This window comes from Anomaloglossus baeobatrachus, unplaced genomic scaffold, assembly GCF_048569485.1.
Source record: "Anomaloglossus baeobatrachus isolate aAnoBae1 unplaced genomic scaffold, aAnoBae1.hap1 Scaffold_3116, whole genome shotgun sequence".
Taxonomy (NCBI): domain Eukaryota; kingdom Metazoa; phylum Chordata; class Amphibia; order Anura; family Aromobatidae; genus Anomaloglossus; species Anomaloglossus baeobatrachus.
The window spans coordinates 13817-29979 of NW_027442526.1; the positions used below are offsets into that span (position 1 = coordinate 13817).

Sequence of the window (16163 nt, forward strand, 5' to 3'; positions counted from 1 at the left end):
GGTGATGAATGTTTGCAACCTACTGCGAAGCCTCATACCGCAATATAAGGAACGTCAAATACTAAGAAAGGGCGGCCTATGAAAGAATTACTACTTTCAATAAGTACACTTAAACGGCTAATTGGGAATAGAAAAACTGTAAAAAGCCCTCTGAGAAAGCCCCCCTCTAACCTTTGATAGTAAGCTTTTCTGTAGTCTGCCTGTTGATGTATTTTCCGTTTGAACTGTGCACAACATGAAGAGACGGAACACTGGCGGCTTGTCACAATGCCCCCCGATGACATCACAATAGCGCTGCTGCCTAGAAAACAAGCTGCGCAGAAGAAGTTGTTCTTTGGGTGGGAGGGTGGGCTAGTGGAAGGAGGGGGCAATCTCTTTTTTTCCCGGGTGGTAGGGGGATGACAGGAGAAGGGAAGCGGGTGGTGAGAAAGGTACAGAGGGCAGGGTTTGGGGGCTGGGAAGGAAAGGGAAAAGATTAGGGTTTGGGGATGATGAAAGGGCTTTCTACGGGTAAGGATGGCAAAGGGTGGCAGTGACGGAAAGTCAGGCAACCTGTCCTGTCCGTCTTTTTGTATCGTGAATTGGAAAGACTGCAAGGGGGAGGGGAGTTGCTTGCGCCCTAAAGGAGGAGTTATTCAGATTCATTGCAGTGGGCGGCGGCTGCAAAACGCACCATTCTTCTTGTTTTGGCTCTGCAAAGCAGCCTTTTCAAGGGTTGGCTTGGGTGACAAAATGTCTTGTGTAGGCGTGGGTTTGTCTCCCTCTCGCTCTCTCTCCCTAAGATGTGTCCGGCATAGGCCAGGGTGCCACTCGAGGCCCAAACCAATTCTGGTTATCGCTTCTCGGCCTTTTGGCTAAGATCAAGTGTAGTATCTGTTCTTATCAGTTTAATATCTGATACGTCCCCTATCTGGGGACCATATATTAAATGGATTTTTAGAACAGGGAGATGGAAAAAGAGCTTGCTCTGTCCACTCCACGCATTGACCTGGTATTGCAGTACCTCCAGGAACGGTGCACCCCTTCTTAACCCAGTTTCCAAAAGCAGAACTCAATTCACCTGATTCATATTAGCCCGATTTAATGAATTGGAAGAAAGCATACGTCTTCATATGCACCTCAATTTGGCCCATTCACTTTTCACACTTCCTCCTTTTGTTTTTTATCTTTCACACTTTTGACTTTCTTTATTCATCCAAATAGCAAACTCATCACCACTCAACCTGACCAACTCGGCTATGTCCCCGTGCTGCAGTTCTCTGTCTTATCTAGATCATTTGCAATTGAATGGAATAGATCCCTTTTGGACAAAGTGGATTCACCTGCTGCTGCAGTGACCACAGGTGTGATAACATCTAGAATTGGCATCTGGTGCGATCTCTCCGCTTCCACTCCAAAGAAAGTTACCTGTTTATTCCTATCATGCATTGGTTTTTGGGGTTTTCTTTGAGTAATGATGATCTCTTTAGTAGTCTGTTGGCGCCCTCTCCTGGAGGAATAGTTTGCTTGCTCTTGGACATTCTAAAAGAGAGGTCATGATAGACATTGAGCTTCTGAGCTCAATTGGGGACAGTCATGGGTGATGAATGTTTGCAACCTACTGCGAAGCCTCATACCGCAATATAAGGAACGTCAAATACTAAGAAAGGGCGGCCTATGAAAGAATTACTACTTTCAATAAGTACACTTAAACGGCTAATTGGGAATAGAAAAACTGTAAAAAGCCCTCTGAGAAAGCCCCCCTCTAACCTTTGATATAAGCTTTTCTGTAGTCTGCCTGTTGATGTATTTTCCGTTTGAACTGTGCACAACATGAAGAGACGGAACACTGGCGGCTTGTCACAATGCCCCCCGATGACATCACAATAGCGCTGCTGCCTAGAAAACAAGCTGCGCAGAAGAAGTTGTTCTTTGGGTGGGAGGGTGGGCTAGTGGAAGGAGGGGGCAATCTCTTTTTTTCCCGGGTGGTAGGGGGATGACAGGAGAAGGGAAGCGGGTGGTGAGAAAGGTACAGAGGGCAGGGTTTGGGGGCTGGGAAGGAAAGGGAAAAGATTAGGGTTTGGGGATGATGAAAGGGCTTTCTACGGGTAAGGATGGCAAAGGGTGGCAGTGACGGAAAGTCAGGCAACCTGTCCTGTCCGTCTTTTTGTATCGTGAATTGGAAAGACTGCAAGGGGGAGGGGAGTTGCTTGCGCCCTAAAGGAGGAGTTATTCAGATTCATTGCAGTGGGCGGCGGCTGCAAAACGCACCATTCTTCTTGTTTTTGCTCTGCAAAGCAGCCTTTTCAAGGGTTGGCTTGGGTGACAAAATGTCTTGTGTAGGCGTGGGTTTGTCTCCCTCTCGCTCTCTCTCCCTAAGATGTGTCCGGCATAGGCCAGGGTGCCACTCGAGGCCCAAACCAATTCTGGTTATCGCTTCTCGGCCTTTTGGCTAAGATCAAGTGTAGTATCTGTTCTTATCAGTTTAATATCTGATACGTCCCCTATCTGGGGACCATATATTAAATGGATTTTTAGAACAGGGAGATGGAAAAAGAGCTTGCTCTGTCCACTCCACGCATTGACCTGGTATTGCAGTACCTCCAGGAACGGTGCACCCCTTCTTAACCCAGTTTCCAAAAGCAGAACTCAATTCACCTGATTCATATTAGCCCGATTTAATGAATTGGAAGAAAGCATACGTCTTCATATGCACCTCAATTTGGCCCATTCACTTTTCACACTTCCTCCTTTTGTTTTTTATCTTTCACACTTTTGACTTTCTTTATTCATCCAAATAGCAAACTCATCACCACTCAACCTGACCAACTCGGCTATGTCCCCGTGCTGCAGTTCTCTGTCTTATCTAGATCATTTGCAATTGAAGGGAATAGATCCCTTTTGGACAAAGTGGATTCACCTGCTGCTGCAGTGACCACAGGTGTGATAAGATCTAGAATTGGCATCTGGTGCGATCTCTCCGCTTCCACTCCAAAGAAAGTTACCTGTTTATTCCTATCATGCATTGGTTTTTGGGGTTTTCTTTGAGTAATGATGATCTCTTTAGTAGTCTGTTGGCGCCCTCTCCTGGAGGAATAGTTTGCTTGCTCTTGGACATTCTAAAAGAGAGGTCATGATAGACATTGAGCTTCTGAGCTCAATTGGGGACAGTCATGGGTGATGAATGTTTGCAACCTACTGCGAAGCCTCATACCGCAATATAAGGAACGTCAAATACTAAGAAAGGGCGGCCTATGAAAGAATTACTACTTTCAATAAGTACACTTAAACGGCTAATTGGGAATAGAAAAACTGTAAAAAGCCCTCTGAGAAAGCCCCCCTCTAACCTTTGATAGTAAGCTTTTCTGTAGTCTGCCTGTTGATGTATTTTCCGTTTGAACTGTGCACAACATGAAGAGACGGAACACTGGCGGCTTGTCACAATGCCCCCCGATGACATCACAATAGCGCTGCTGCCTAGAAAACAAGCTGCGCAGAAGAAGTTGTTCTTTGGGTGGGAGGGTGGGCTAGTGGAAGGAGGGGGCAATCTCTTTTTTTCCCGGGTGGTAGGGGGATGACAGGAGAAGGGAAGCGGGTGGTGAGAAAGGTACAGAGGGCAGGGTTTGGGGGCTGGGAAGGAAAGGGAAAAGATTAGGGTTTGGGGATGATGAAAGGGCTTTCTACGGGTAAGGATGGCAAAGGGTGGCAGTGACGGAAAGTCAGGCAACCTGTCCTGTCCGTCTTTTTGTATCGTGAATTGGAAAGACTGCAAGGGGGAGGGGAGTTGCTTGCGCCCTAAAGGAGGAGTTATTCAGATTCATTGCAGTGGGCGGCGGCTGCAAAACGCACCATTCTTCTTGTTTTTGCTCTGCAAAGCAGCCTTTTCAAGGGTTGGCTTGGGTGACAAAATGTCTTGTGTAGGCGTGGGTTTGTCTCCCTCTCGCTCTCTCTCCCTAAGATGTGTCCGGCATAGGCCAGGGTGCCACTCGAGGCCCAAACCAATTCTGGTTATCGCTTCTCGGCCTTTTGGCTAAGATCAAGTGTAGTATCTGTTCTTATCAGTTTAATATCTGATACGTCCCCTATCTGGGGACCATATATTAAATGGATTTTTAGAACAGGGAGATGGAAAAAGAGCTTGCTCTGTCCACTCCACGCATTGACCTGGTATTGCAGTACCTCCAGGAACGGTGCACCCCTTCTTAACCCAGTTTCCAAAAGCAGAACTCAATTCACCTGATTCATATTAGCCCGATTTAATGAATTGGAAGAAAGCATACGTCTTCATATGCACCTCAATTTGGCCCATTCACTTTTCACACTTCCTCCTTTTGTTTTTTATCTTTCACACTTTTGACTTTCTTTATTCATCCAAATAGCAAACTCATCACCACTCAACCTGACCAACTCGGCTATGTCCCCGTGCTGCAGTTCTCTGTCTTATTTAGATCATTTGCAATTGAATGGAATAGATCCCTTTTGGACAAAGTGGATTCACCTGCTGCTGCAGTGACCACAGGTGTGATAAGATCTAGAATTGGCATCTGGTGCGATCTCTCCGCTTCCACTCCAAAGAAAGTTACCTGTTTATTCCTATCATGCATTGGTTTTTGGGGTTTTCTTTGAGTAATGATGATCTCTTTAGTAGTCTGTTGGCGCCCTCTCCTGGAGGAATAGTTTGCTTGCTCTTGGACATTCTAAAAGAGAGGTCATGATAGACATTGAGCTTCTGAGCTCAATTGGGGACAGTCATGGGTGATGAATGTTTGCAACCTACTGCGAAGCCTCATACCGCAATATAAGGAACGTCAAATACTAAGAAAGGGCGGCCTATGAAAGAATTACTACTTTCAATAAGTACACTTAAACGGCTAATTGGGAATAGAAAAACTGTAAAAAGCCCTCTGAGAAAGCCCCCCTCTAACCTTTGATAGTAAGCTTTTCTGTAGTCTGCCTGTTGATGTATTTTCCGTTTGAACTGTGCACAACATGAAGAGACGGAACACTGGCGGCTTGTCACAATGCCCCCCGATGACATCACAATAGCGCTGCTGCCTAGAAAACAAGCTGCGCAGAAGAAGTTGTTCTTTGGGTGGGAGGGTGGGCTAGTGGAAGGAGGGGGCAATCTCTTTTTTTCCCGGGTGGTAGGGGGATGACAGGAGAAGGGAAGCGGGTGGTGAGAAAGGTACAGAGGGCAGGGTTTGGGGGCTGGGAAGGAAAGGGAAAAGATTAGGGTTTGGGGATGATGAAAGGGCTTTCTACGGGTAAGGATGGCAAAGGGTGGCAGTGACGGAAAGTCAGGCAACCTGTCCTGTCCGTCTTTTTGTATCGTGAATTGGAAAGACTGCAAGGGGGAGGGGAGTTGCTTGCGCCCTAAAGGAGGAGTTATTCAGATTCATTGCAGTGGGCGGCGGCTGCAAAACGCACCATTCTTCTTGTTTTTGCTCTGCAAAGCAGCCTTTTCAAGGGTTGGCTTGGGTGACAAAATGTCTTGTGTAGGCGTGGGTTTGTCTCCCTCTCGCTCTCTCTCCCTAAGATGTGTCCGGCATAGGCCAGGGTGCCACTCGAGGCCCAAACCAATTCTGGTTATCGCTTCTCGGCCTTTTGGCTAAGATCAAGTGTAGTATCTGTTCTTATCAGTTTAATATCTGATACGTCCCCTATCTGGGGACCATATATTAAATGGATTTTTAGAACAGGGAGATGGAAAAAGAGCTTGCTCTGTCCACTCCACGCATTGACCTGGTATTGCAGTACCTCCAGGAACGGTGCACCCCTTCTTAACCCAGTTTCCAAAAGCAGAACTCAATTCACCTGATTCATATTAGCCCGATTTAATGAATTGGAAGAAAGCATACGTCTTCATATGCACCTCAATTTGGCCCATTCACTTTTCACACTTCCTCCTTTTGTTTTTTATCTTTCACACTTTTGACTTTCTTTATTCATCCAAATAGCAAACTCATCACCACTCAACCTGACCAACTCGGCTATGTCCCCGTGCTGCAGTTCTCTGTCTTATCTAGATCATTTGCAATTGAATGGAATAGATCCCTTTTGGACAAAGTGGATTCACCTGCTGCTGCAGTGACCACAGGTGTGATAAGATCTAGAATTGGCATCTGGTGCGATCTCTCCGCTTCCACTCCAAAGAAAGTTACCTGTTTATTCCTATCATGCATTGGTTTTTGGGGTTTTCTTTGAGTAATGATGATCTCTTTAGTAGTCTGTTGGCGCCCTCTCCTGGAGGAATAGTTTGCTTGCTCTTGGACATTCTAAAAGAGAGGTCATGATAGACATTGAGCTTCTGAGCTCAATTGGGGACAGTCATGGGTGATGAATGTTTGCAACCTACTGCGAAGCCTCATACCGCAATATAAGGAACGTCAAATACTAAGAAAGGGCGGCCTATGAAAGAATTACTACTTTCAATAAGTACACTTAAACGGCTAATTGGGAATAGAAAAACTGTAAAAAGCCCTCTGAGAAAGCCCCCCTCTAACCTTTGATAGTAAGCTTTTCTGTAGTCTGCCTGTTGATGTATTTTCCGTTTGAACTGTGCACAACATGAAGAGACGGAACACTGGCGGCTTGTCACAATGCCCCCCGATGACATCACAATAGCGCTACTGCCTAGAAAACAAGCTGCGCAGAAGAAGTTGTTCTTTGGGTGGGAGGGTGGGCTAGTGGAAGGAGGGGGCAATCTCTTTTTTTCCCGGGTGGTAGGGGGATGACAGGAGAAGGGAAGCGGGTGGTGAGAAAGGTACAGAGGGCAGGGTTTGGGGGCTGGGAAGGAAAGGGAAAAGATTAGGGTTTGGGGATGATGAAAGGGCTTTCTACGGGTAAGGATGGCAAAGGGTGGCAGTGACGGAAAGTCAGGCAACCTGTCCTGTCCGTCTTTTTGTATCGTGAATTGGAAAGACTACAAGGGGGAGGGGAGTTGCTTGCGCCCTAAAGGAGGAGTTATTCAGATTCATTGCAGTGGGCGGCGGCTGCAAAACGCACCATTCTTCTTGTTTTTGCTCTGCAAAGCAGCCTTTTCAAGGGTTGGCTTGGGTGACAAAATGTCTTGTGTAGGCGTGGGTTTGTCTCCCTCTCGCTCTCTCTCCCTAAGATGTGTCCGGCATAGGCCAGGGTGCCACTCGAGGCCCAAACCAATTCTGGTTATCGCTTCTCGGCCTTTTGGCTAAGATCAAGTGTAGTATCTGTTCTTATCAGTTTAATATCTGATACGTCCCCTATCTGGGGACCATATATTAAATGGATTTTTAGAACAGGGAGATGGAAAAAGAGCTTGCTCTGTCCACTCCACGCATTGACCTGGTATTGCAGTACCTCCAGGAACGGTGCACCCCTTCTTAACCCAGTTTCCAAAAACAGAACTCAATTCACCTGATTCATATTAGCCCGATTTAATGAATTGGAAGAAAGCATACGTCTTCATATGCACCTCAATTTGGCCCATTCACTTTTCACACTTCCTCCTTTTGTTTTTTATCTTTCACACTTTTGACTTTCTTTATTCATCCAAATAGCAAACTCATCACCACTCAACCTGACCAACTCGGCTATGTCCCCGTGCTGCAGTTCTCTGTCTTATCTAGATCATTTGCAATTGAATGGAATAGATCCCTTTTGGACAAAGTGGATTCACCTGCTGCTGCAGTGACCACAGGTGTGATAAGATCTAGAATTGGCATCTGGTGCGATCTCTCCGCTTCCACTCCAAAGAAAGTTACCTGTTTATTCCTATCATGCATTGGTTTTTGGGGTTTTCTTTGAGTAATGATGATCTCTTTAGTAGTCTGTTGGCGCCCTCTCCTGGAGGAATAGTTTGCTTGCTCTTGGACATTCTAAAAGAGAGGTCATGATAGACATTGAGCTTCTGAGCTCAATTGGGGACAGTCATGGGTGATGAATGTTTGCAACCTACTGCGAAGCCTCATACCGCAATATAAGGAACGTCAAATACTAAGAAAGGGCGGCCTATGAAAGAATTACTACTTTCAATAAGTACACTTAAACGGCTAATTGGGAATAGAAAAACTGTAAAAAGCCCTCTGAGAAAGCCCCCCTCTAACCTTTGATAGTAAGCTTTTCTGTAGTCTGCCTGTTGATGTATTTTCCGTTTGAACTGTGCACAACATGAAGAGACGGAACACTGGCGGCTTGTCACAATGCCCCCCGATGACATCACAATAGCGCTGCTGCCTAGAAAACAAGCTGCGCAGAAGAAGTTGTTCTTTGGGTGGGAGGGTGGGCTAGTGGAAGGAGGGGGCAATCTCTTTTTTTCCCGGGTGGTAGGGGGATGACAGGAGAAGGGAAGCGGGTGGTGAGAAAGGTACAGAGGGCAGGGTTTGGGGGCTGGGAAGGAAAGGGAAAAGATTAGGGTTTGGGGATGATGAAAGGGCTTTCTACGGGTAAGGATGGCAAAGGGTGGCAGTGACGGAAAGTCAGGCAACCTGTCCTGTCCGTCTTTTTGTATCGTGAATTGGAAAGACTGCAAGGGGGAGGGGAGTTGCTTGCGCCCTAAAGGAGGAGTTATTCAGATTCATTGCAGTGGGCGGCGGCTGCAAAACGCACCATTCTTCTTGTTTTTGCTCTGCAAAGCAGCCTTTTCAAGGGTTGGCTTGGGTGACAAAATGTCTTGTGTAGGCGTGGGTTTGTCTCCCTCTCGCTCTCTCTCCCTAAGATGTGTCCGGCATAGGCCAGGGTGCCACTCGAGGCCCAAACCAATTCTGGTTATCGCTTCTCGGCCTTTTGGCTAAGATCAAGTGTAGTGTTGTTCGAAGAGGTGGTTTAAGCTCCAGGCCACCTTAGTACAATGATACAATGCACACTGGAAGGTTGCGCTTGCTAGTACTCTGGGTGGATAGTATATTCATCTAGAGGAAAACATGGCCCTACCAGGATCGAGGCTATTAGACTGAGTAAGGGTGGGGGGCTATGGTACAACGTGCCCCAGGACTGACGACCCTGGAGTGAGTCTGAGCTTGCTGGCTTGGGACCCCGGCAAGCCTTGGGCTCTGTAGCACACCGTACCTTGCCTTTTCATACTTTTTGAGCATATTACCCTATCCCGGCCTTCTGGCTAGGAAGGGAAATTTTTATAATCCCGGTCGGAGGTCTGGTCAGCTTTGGGCTGAGAAACTAACACCCGGTTGGAGGTCTGGGTCAGCTTCGGCTGAGAAACCAACACCCGGTTGGAGGTCTGGGTCAGCTTCGGCTGAGAAACCAACACCCGGTTGGAGGTCCGGTTAGCCTTGGGCTGAGAAACCAACACCGGTTGACGGTCCGGGCAGTTTCGGCTGCGAAACCAACAACTAGTAGCTCTCTACTCCACTTGGGTAAGATGCCTGGGTGGACGCTGGGAGCAACGACAAGGCTCAACCAGGCTTCGGCTTGGGGGAGCACCGAAGATCCCTGACCCTTGCTGTGGCCTTCTGGCTCGGAGGGACGGGGTTGATTTTTGGGGACCCTCTCCTCACGGTGGGGTCCACACGAATCCTAGCCTTTGCACTGTTTTTGGTGTGACTTCGGTCATGCATTTTTTGTGGTGCTTTGGAAAGCTTCATTAAATCAAAATCTGTTCTTATCAGTTTAATATCTGATACGTCCCCTATCTGGGGACCATATATTAAATGGATTTTTAGAACAGGGAGATGGAAAAAGAGCTTGCTCTGTCCACTCCACGCATTGACCTGGTATTGCAGTACCTCCAGGAACGGTGCACCCCTTCTTAACCCAGTTTCCAAAAGCAGAACTCAATTCACCTGATTCATATTAGCCCGATTTAATGAATTGGAAGAAAGCATACGTCTTCATATGCACCTCAATTTGGCCCATTCACTTTTCACACTTCCTCCTTTTGTTTTTTATCTTTCACACTTTTGACTTTCTTTATTCATCCAAATAGCAAACTCATCACCACTCAACCTGACCAACTCGGCTATGTCCCCGTGCTGCAGTTCTCTGTCTTATCTAGATCATTTGCAATTGAATGGAATAGATCCCTTTTGGACAAAGTGGATTCACCTGCTGCTGCAGTGACCACAGGTGTGATAAGATCTAGAATTGGCATCTGGTGCGATCTCTCCGCTTCCACTCCAAAGAAAGTTACCTGTTTATTCCTATCATGCATTGGTTTTTGGGGTTTTCTTTGAGTAATGATGATCTCTTTAGTAGTCTGTTGGCGCCCTCTCCTGGAGGAATAGTTTGCTTGCTCTTGGACATTCTAAAAGAGAGGTCATGATAGACATTGAGCTTCTGAGCTCAATTGGGGACAGTCATGGGTGATGAATGTTTGCAACCTACTGCGAAGCCTCATACCGCAATATAAGGAACGTCAAATACTAAGAAAGGGCGGCCTATGAAATAATTACTACTTTCAATAAGTACACTTAAACGGCTAATTGGGAATAGAAAAACTGTAAAAAGCCCTCTGAGAAAGCCCCCCTCTAACCTTTGATAGTAAGCTTTTCTGTAGTCTGCCTGTTGATGTATTTTCCGTTTGAACTGTGCACAACATGAAGAGACGGAACACTGGCGGCTTGTCACAATGCCCCCCGATGACATCACAATAGCGCTGCTGCCTAGAAAACAAGCTGCGCAGAAGAAGTTGTTCTTTGGGTGGGAGGGTGGGCTAGTGGAAGGAGGGGGCAATCTCTTTTTTTCCCGGGTGGTAGGGGGATTACAGGAGAAGGGAAGCGGGTGGTGAGAAAGGTACAGAGGGCAGGGTTTGGGGGCTGGGAAGGAAAGGGAAAAGATTAGGGTTTGGGGATGATGAAAGGGCTTTCTACGGGTAAGGATGGCAAAGGGTGGCAGTGACGGAAAGTCAGGCAACCTGTCCTGTCCGTCTTTTTGTATCGTGAATTGGAAAGACTGCAAGGGGGAGGGGAGTTGCTTGCGCCCTAAAGGAGGAGTTATTCAGATTCATTGCAGTGGGCGGCGGCTGCAAAACGCACCATTCTTCTTGTTTTTGCTCTGCAAAGCAGCCTTTTCAAGGGTTGGCTTGGGTGACAAAATGTCTTGTGTAGGCGTGGGTTTGTCTCCCTCTCGCTCTCTCTCCCTAAGATGTGTCCGGCATAGGCCAGGGTGCCACTCGAGGCCCAAACCAATTCTGGTTATCGCTTCTCGGCCTTTTGGCTAAGATCAAGTGTAGTGTTGTTCGAAGAGGTGGTTTAAGCTCCAGGCCACCTTAGTACAATGATACAATGCACACTGGAAGGTTGCGCTTGCTAGTACTCTGGGTGGATAGTATATTCATCTAGAGGAAAACATGGCCCTACCAGGATCGAGGCTATTAGACTGAGTAAGGGTGGGGGGCTATGGTACAACGTGCCCCAGGACTGACGACCCTGGAGTGAGTCTGAGCTTGCTGGCTTGGGACCCCGGCAAGCCTTGGGCTCTGTAGCACACCGTACCTTGCCTTTTCATACTTTTTGAGCATATTACCCTATCCCGGCCTTCTGGCTAGGAAGGGAAATTTTTACAATCCCGGTCGGAGGTCTGGTCAGCTTTGGGCTGAGAAACTAACACCCGGTTGGAGGTCTGGGTCAGCTTCGGCTGAGAAACCAACACCCGGTTGGAGGTCTGGGTCAGCTTCGGCTGAGAAACCAACACCCGGTTGGAGGTCCGGTTAGCCTTGGGCTGAGAAACCAACACCGGTTGACGGTCCGGGCAGTTTCGGCTGCGAAACCAACAACTAGTAGCTCTCTACTCCACTTGGGTAAGATGCCTGGGTGGACGCTGGGAGCAACGACAAGGCTCAACCAGGCTTCGGCTTGGGGGAGCACCGAAGATCCCTGACCCTTGCTGTGGCCTTCTGGCTCGGAGGGACGGGGTTGATTTTTGGGGACCCTCTCCTCACGGTGGGGTCCACACGAATCCTAGCCTTTGCACTGTTTTTGGTGTGACTTCGGTCATGCATTTTTTGTGGTGCTTTGGAAAGCTTCATTAAATCAAAAATCTGTTCTTATCAGTTTAATATCTGATACGTCCCCTATCTGGGGACCATATATTAAATGGATTTTTAGAACAGGGAGATGGAAAAAGAGCTTGCTCTGTCCACTCCACGCATTGACCTGGTATTGCAGTACCTCCAGGAACGGTGCACCCCTTCTTAACCCAGTTTCCAAAAGCAGAACTCAATTCACCTGATTCATATTAGCCCGATTTAATGAATTGGAAGAAAGCATACGTCTTTATATGCACCTCAATTTGGCCCATTCACTTTTCACACTTCCTCCTTTTGTTTTTTATCTTTCACACTTTTGACTTTCTTTATTCATCCAAATAGCAAACTCATCACCACTCAACCTGACCAACTCGGCTATGTCCCCGTGCTGCAGTTCTCTGTCTTATCTAGATCATTTGCAATTGAATGGAATAGATCCCTTTTGGACAAAGTGGATTCACCTGCTGCTGCAGTGACCACAGGTGTGATAAGATCTAGAATTGGCATCTGGTGCGATCTCTCCGCTTCCACTCCAAAGAAAGTTACCTGTTTATTCCTATCATGCATTGGTTTTTGGGGTTTTCTTTGAGTAATGATGATCTCTTTAGTAGTCTGTTGGCGCCCTCTCCTGGAGGAATAGTTTGCTTGCTCTTGGACATTCTAAAAGAGAGGTCATGATAGACATTGAGCTTCTGAGCTCAATTGGGGACAGTCATGGGTGATGAATGTTTGCAACCTACTGCGAAGCCTCATACCGCAATATAAGGAACGTCAAATACTAAGAAAGGGCGGCCTATGAAAGAATTACTACTTTCAATAAGTACACTTAAACGGCTAATTGGGAATAGAAAAACTGTAAAAAGCCCTCTGAGAAAGCCCCCCTCTAACCTTTGATAGTAAGCTTTTCTGTAGTCTGCCTGTTGATGTATTTTCCGTTTGAACTGTGCACAACATGAAGAGACGGAACACTGGCGGCTTGTCACAATGCCCCCCGATGACATCACAATAGCGCTGCTGCCTAGAAAACAAGCTGCGCAGAAGAAGTTGTTCTTTGGGTGGGAGGGTGGGCTAGTGGAAGGAGGGGGCAATCTCTTTTTTTCCCGGGTGGTAGGGGGATGACAGGAGAAGGGAAGCGGGTGGTGAGAAAGGTACAGAGGGCAGGGTTTGGGGGCTGGGAAGGAAAGGGAAAAGATTAGGGTTTGGGGATGATGAAAGGGCTTTCTACGGGTAAGGATGGCAAAGGGTGGCAGTGACGGAAAGTCAGGCAACCTGTCCTGTCCGTCTTTTTGTATCGTGAATTGGAAAGACTGCAAGGGGGAGGGGAGTTGCTTGCGCCCTAAAGGAGGAGTTATTCAGATTCATTGCAGTGGGCGGCGGCTGCAAAACGCACCATTCTTCTTGTTTTTGCTCTGCAAAGCAGCCTTTTCAAGGGTTGGCTTGGGTGACAAAATGTCTTGTGTAGGCGTGGGTTTGTCTCCCTCTCGCTCTCTCTCCCTAAGATGTGTCCGGCATAGGCCAGGGTGCCACTCGAGGCCCAAACCAATTCTGGTTATCGCTTCTCGGCCTTTTGGCTAAGATCAAGTGTAGTATCTGTTCTTATCAGTTTAATATCTGATACGTCCCCTATCTGGGGACCATATATTAAATGGATTTTTAGAACAGGGAGATGGAAAAAGAGCTTGCTCTGTCCACTCCACGCATTGACCTGGTATTGCAGTACCTCCAGGAACGGTGCACCCCTTCTTAACCCAGTTTCCAAAAGCAGAACTCAATTCACCTGATTCATATTAGCCCGATTTAATGAATTGGAAGAAAGCATACGTCTTCATATGCACCTCAATTTGGCCCATTCACTTTTCACACTTCCTCCTTTTGTTTTTTATCTTTCACACTTTTGACTTTCTTTATTCATCCAAATAGCAAACTCATCACCACTCAACCTGACCAACTCGGCTATGTCCCCGTGCTGCAGTTCTCTGTCTTATCTAGATCATTTGCAATTGAATGGAATAGATCCCTTTTGGACAAAGTGGATTCACCTGCTGCTGCAGTGACCACAGGTGTGATAAGATCTAGAATTGGCATCTGGTGCGATCTCTCCGCTTCCACTCCAAAGAAAGTTACCTGTTTATTCCTATCATGCATTGGTTTTTGGGGTTTTCTTTGAGTAATGATGATCTCTTTAGTAGTCTGTTGGCGCCCTCTCCTGGAGGAATAGTTTGCTTGCTCTTGGACATTCTAAAAGAGAGGTCATGATAGACATTGAGCTTCTGAGCTCAATTGGGGACAGTCATGGGTGATGAATGTTTGCAACCTACTGCGAAGCCTCATACCGCAATATAAGGAACGTCAAATACTAAGAAAGGGCGGCCTATGAAAGAATTACTACTTTCAATAAGTACACTTAAACGGCTAATTGGGAATAGAAAAACTGTAAAAAGCCCTCTGAGAAAGCCCCCCTCTAACCTTTGATAGTAAGCTTTTCTGTAGTCTGCCTGTTGATGTATTTTCCGTTTGAACTGTGCACAACATGAAGAGACGGAACACTGGCGGCTTGTCACAATGCCCCCCGATGACATCACAATAGCGCTGCTGCCTAGAAAACAAGCTGCGCAGAAGAAGTTGTTCTTTGGGTGGGAGGGTGGGCTAGTGGAAGGAGGGGGCAATCTCTTTTTTTCCCGGGTGGTAGGGGGATGACAGGAGAAGGGAAGCGGGTGGTGAGAAAGGTACAGAGGGCAGGGTTTGGGGGCTGGGAAGGAAAGGGAAAAGATTAGGGTTTGGGGATGATGAAAGGGCTTTCTACGGGTAAGGATGGCAAAGGGTGGCAGTGACGGAAAGTCAGGCAACCTGTCCTGTCCGTCTTTTTGTATCGTGAATTGGAAAGACTGCAAGGGGGAGGGGAGTTGCTTGCGCCCTAAAGGAGGAGTTATTCAGATTCATTGCAGTGGGCGGCGGCTGCAAAACGCACCATTCTTCTTGTTTTTGCTCTGCAAAGCAGCCTTTTCAAGGGTTGGCTTGGGTGACAAAATGTCTTGTGTAGGCGTGGGTTTGTCTCCCTCTCGCTCTCTCTCCCTAAGATGTGTCCGGCATAGGCCAGGGTGCCACTCGAGGCCCAAACCAATTCTGGTTATCGCTTCTCGGCCTTTTGGCTAAGATCAAGTGTAGTATCTGTTCTTATCAGTTTAATATCTGATACGTCCCCTATCTGGGGACCATATATTAAATGGATTTTTAGAACAGGGAGATGGAAAAAGAGCTTGCTCTGTCCACTCCACGCATTGACCTGGTATTGCAGTACCTCCAGGAACGGTGCACCCCTTCTTAACCCAGTTTCCAAAAGCAGAACTCAATTCACCTGATTCATATTAGCCCGATTTAATGAATTGGAAGAAAGCATACGTCTTCATATGCACCTCAATTTGGCCCATTCACTTTTCACACTTCCTCCTTTTGTTTTTTATCTTTCACACTTTTGACTTTCTTTATTCATCCAAATAGCAAACTCATCACCACTCAACCTGACCAACTCGGCTATGTCCCCGTGCTGCAGTTCTCTGTCTTATCTAGATCATTTGCAATTGAATGGAATAGATCCCTTTTGGACAAAGTGGATTCACCTGCTGCTGCAGTGACCACAGGTGTGATAAGATCTAGAATTGGCATCTGGTGCGATCTCTCCGCTTCCACTCCAAAGAAAGTTACCTGTTTATTCCTATCATGCATTGGTTTTTGGGGTTTTCTTTGAGTAATGATGATCTCTTTAGTAGTCTGTTGGCGCCCTCTCCTGGAGGAATAGTTTGCTTGCTCTTGGACATTCTAAAAGAGAGGTCATGATAGACATTGAGCTTCTGAGCTCAATTGGGGACAGTCATGGGTGATGAATGTTTGCAACCTACTGCGAAGCCTCATACCGCAATATAAGGAACGTCAAATACTAAGAAAGGGCGGCCTATGAAAGAATTACTACTTTCAATAAGTACACTTAAACGGCTAATTGGGAATAGAAAAACTGTAAAAAGCCCTCTGAGAAAGCCCCCCTCTAACCTTTGATAGTAAGCTTTTCTGTAGTCTGCCTGTTGATGTATTTTCCGTTTGAACTGTGCACAACATGAAGAGACGGAACACTGGCGGCTTGTCACAATGCCCCCCGATGACATCACAATAGCGCTGCTGCCTAGAAAACAAGCTGCGCAGAAGAAGTTGTTCTTTGGGTGGGAGGGTGGGCTAG

General features: G+C 47.0%; 9 non-coding genes across 9 annotated transcripts; all 9 read left to right on the plus strand.

Moving 5' to 3' along the window:
* The first annotated feature begins 834 nt into the window (after positions 1-834).
* On the plus strand, positions 835-1025 carry LOC142268912 (U2 spliceosomal RNA). The gene has a single exon (XR_012734492.1). It is a non-coding gene; the product is annotated as a U2 spliceosomal RNA (small nuclear RNA).
* Positions 1026-2411: 1386 nt separating this feature from the next.
* Positions 2412-2602, plus strand: LOC142268913 (U2 spliceosomal RNA). Its single transcript, XR_012734493.1, has one exon. It is a non-coding gene; the product is annotated as a U2 spliceosomal RNA (small nuclear RNA).
* A 1387-nt stretch (positions 2603-3989) lies between these two features.
* LOC142268914 (U2 spliceosomal RNA) lies at positions 3990-4180 on the plus strand. The gene has a single exon (XR_012734494.1). It is a non-coding gene; the product is annotated as a U2 spliceosomal RNA (small nuclear RNA).
* Positions 4181-5567: 1387 nt separating this feature from the next.
* LOC142268915 (U2 spliceosomal RNA) lies at positions 5568-5758 on the plus strand. The gene has a single exon (XR_012734495.1). It is a non-coding gene; the product is annotated as a U2 spliceosomal RNA (small nuclear RNA).
* A 1387-nt stretch (positions 5759-7145) lies between these two features.
* On the plus strand, positions 7146-7336 carry LOC142268917 (U2 spliceosomal RNA). Its single transcript, XR_012734496.1, has one exon. It is a non-coding gene; the product is annotated as a U2 spliceosomal RNA (small nuclear RNA).
* Positions 7337-9521: 2185 nt separating this feature from the next.
* On the plus strand, positions 9522-9717 carry LOC142268904 (U2 spliceosomal RNA). Its single transcript, XR_012734488.1, has one exon. It is a non-coding gene; the product is annotated as a U2 spliceosomal RNA (small nuclear RNA).
* Positions 9718-11906: 2189 nt separating this feature from the next.
* Positions 11907-12099, plus strand: LOC142268900 (U2 spliceosomal RNA). Its single transcript, XR_012734484.1, has one exon. It is a non-coding gene; the product is annotated as a U2 spliceosomal RNA (small nuclear RNA).
* A 1387-nt stretch (positions 12100-13486) lies between these two features.
* On the plus strand, positions 13487-13677 carry LOC142268918 (U2 spliceosomal RNA). Its single transcript, XR_012734497.1, has one exon. It is a non-coding gene; the product is annotated as a U2 spliceosomal RNA (small nuclear RNA).
* A 1387-nt stretch (positions 13678-15064) lies between these two features.
* Positions 15065-15255, plus strand: LOC142268920 (U2 spliceosomal RNA). The gene has a single exon (XR_012734499.1). It is a non-coding gene; the product is annotated as a U2 spliceosomal RNA (small nuclear RNA).
* The last annotated feature ends 908 nt before the right edge of the window (positions 15256-16163 follow it).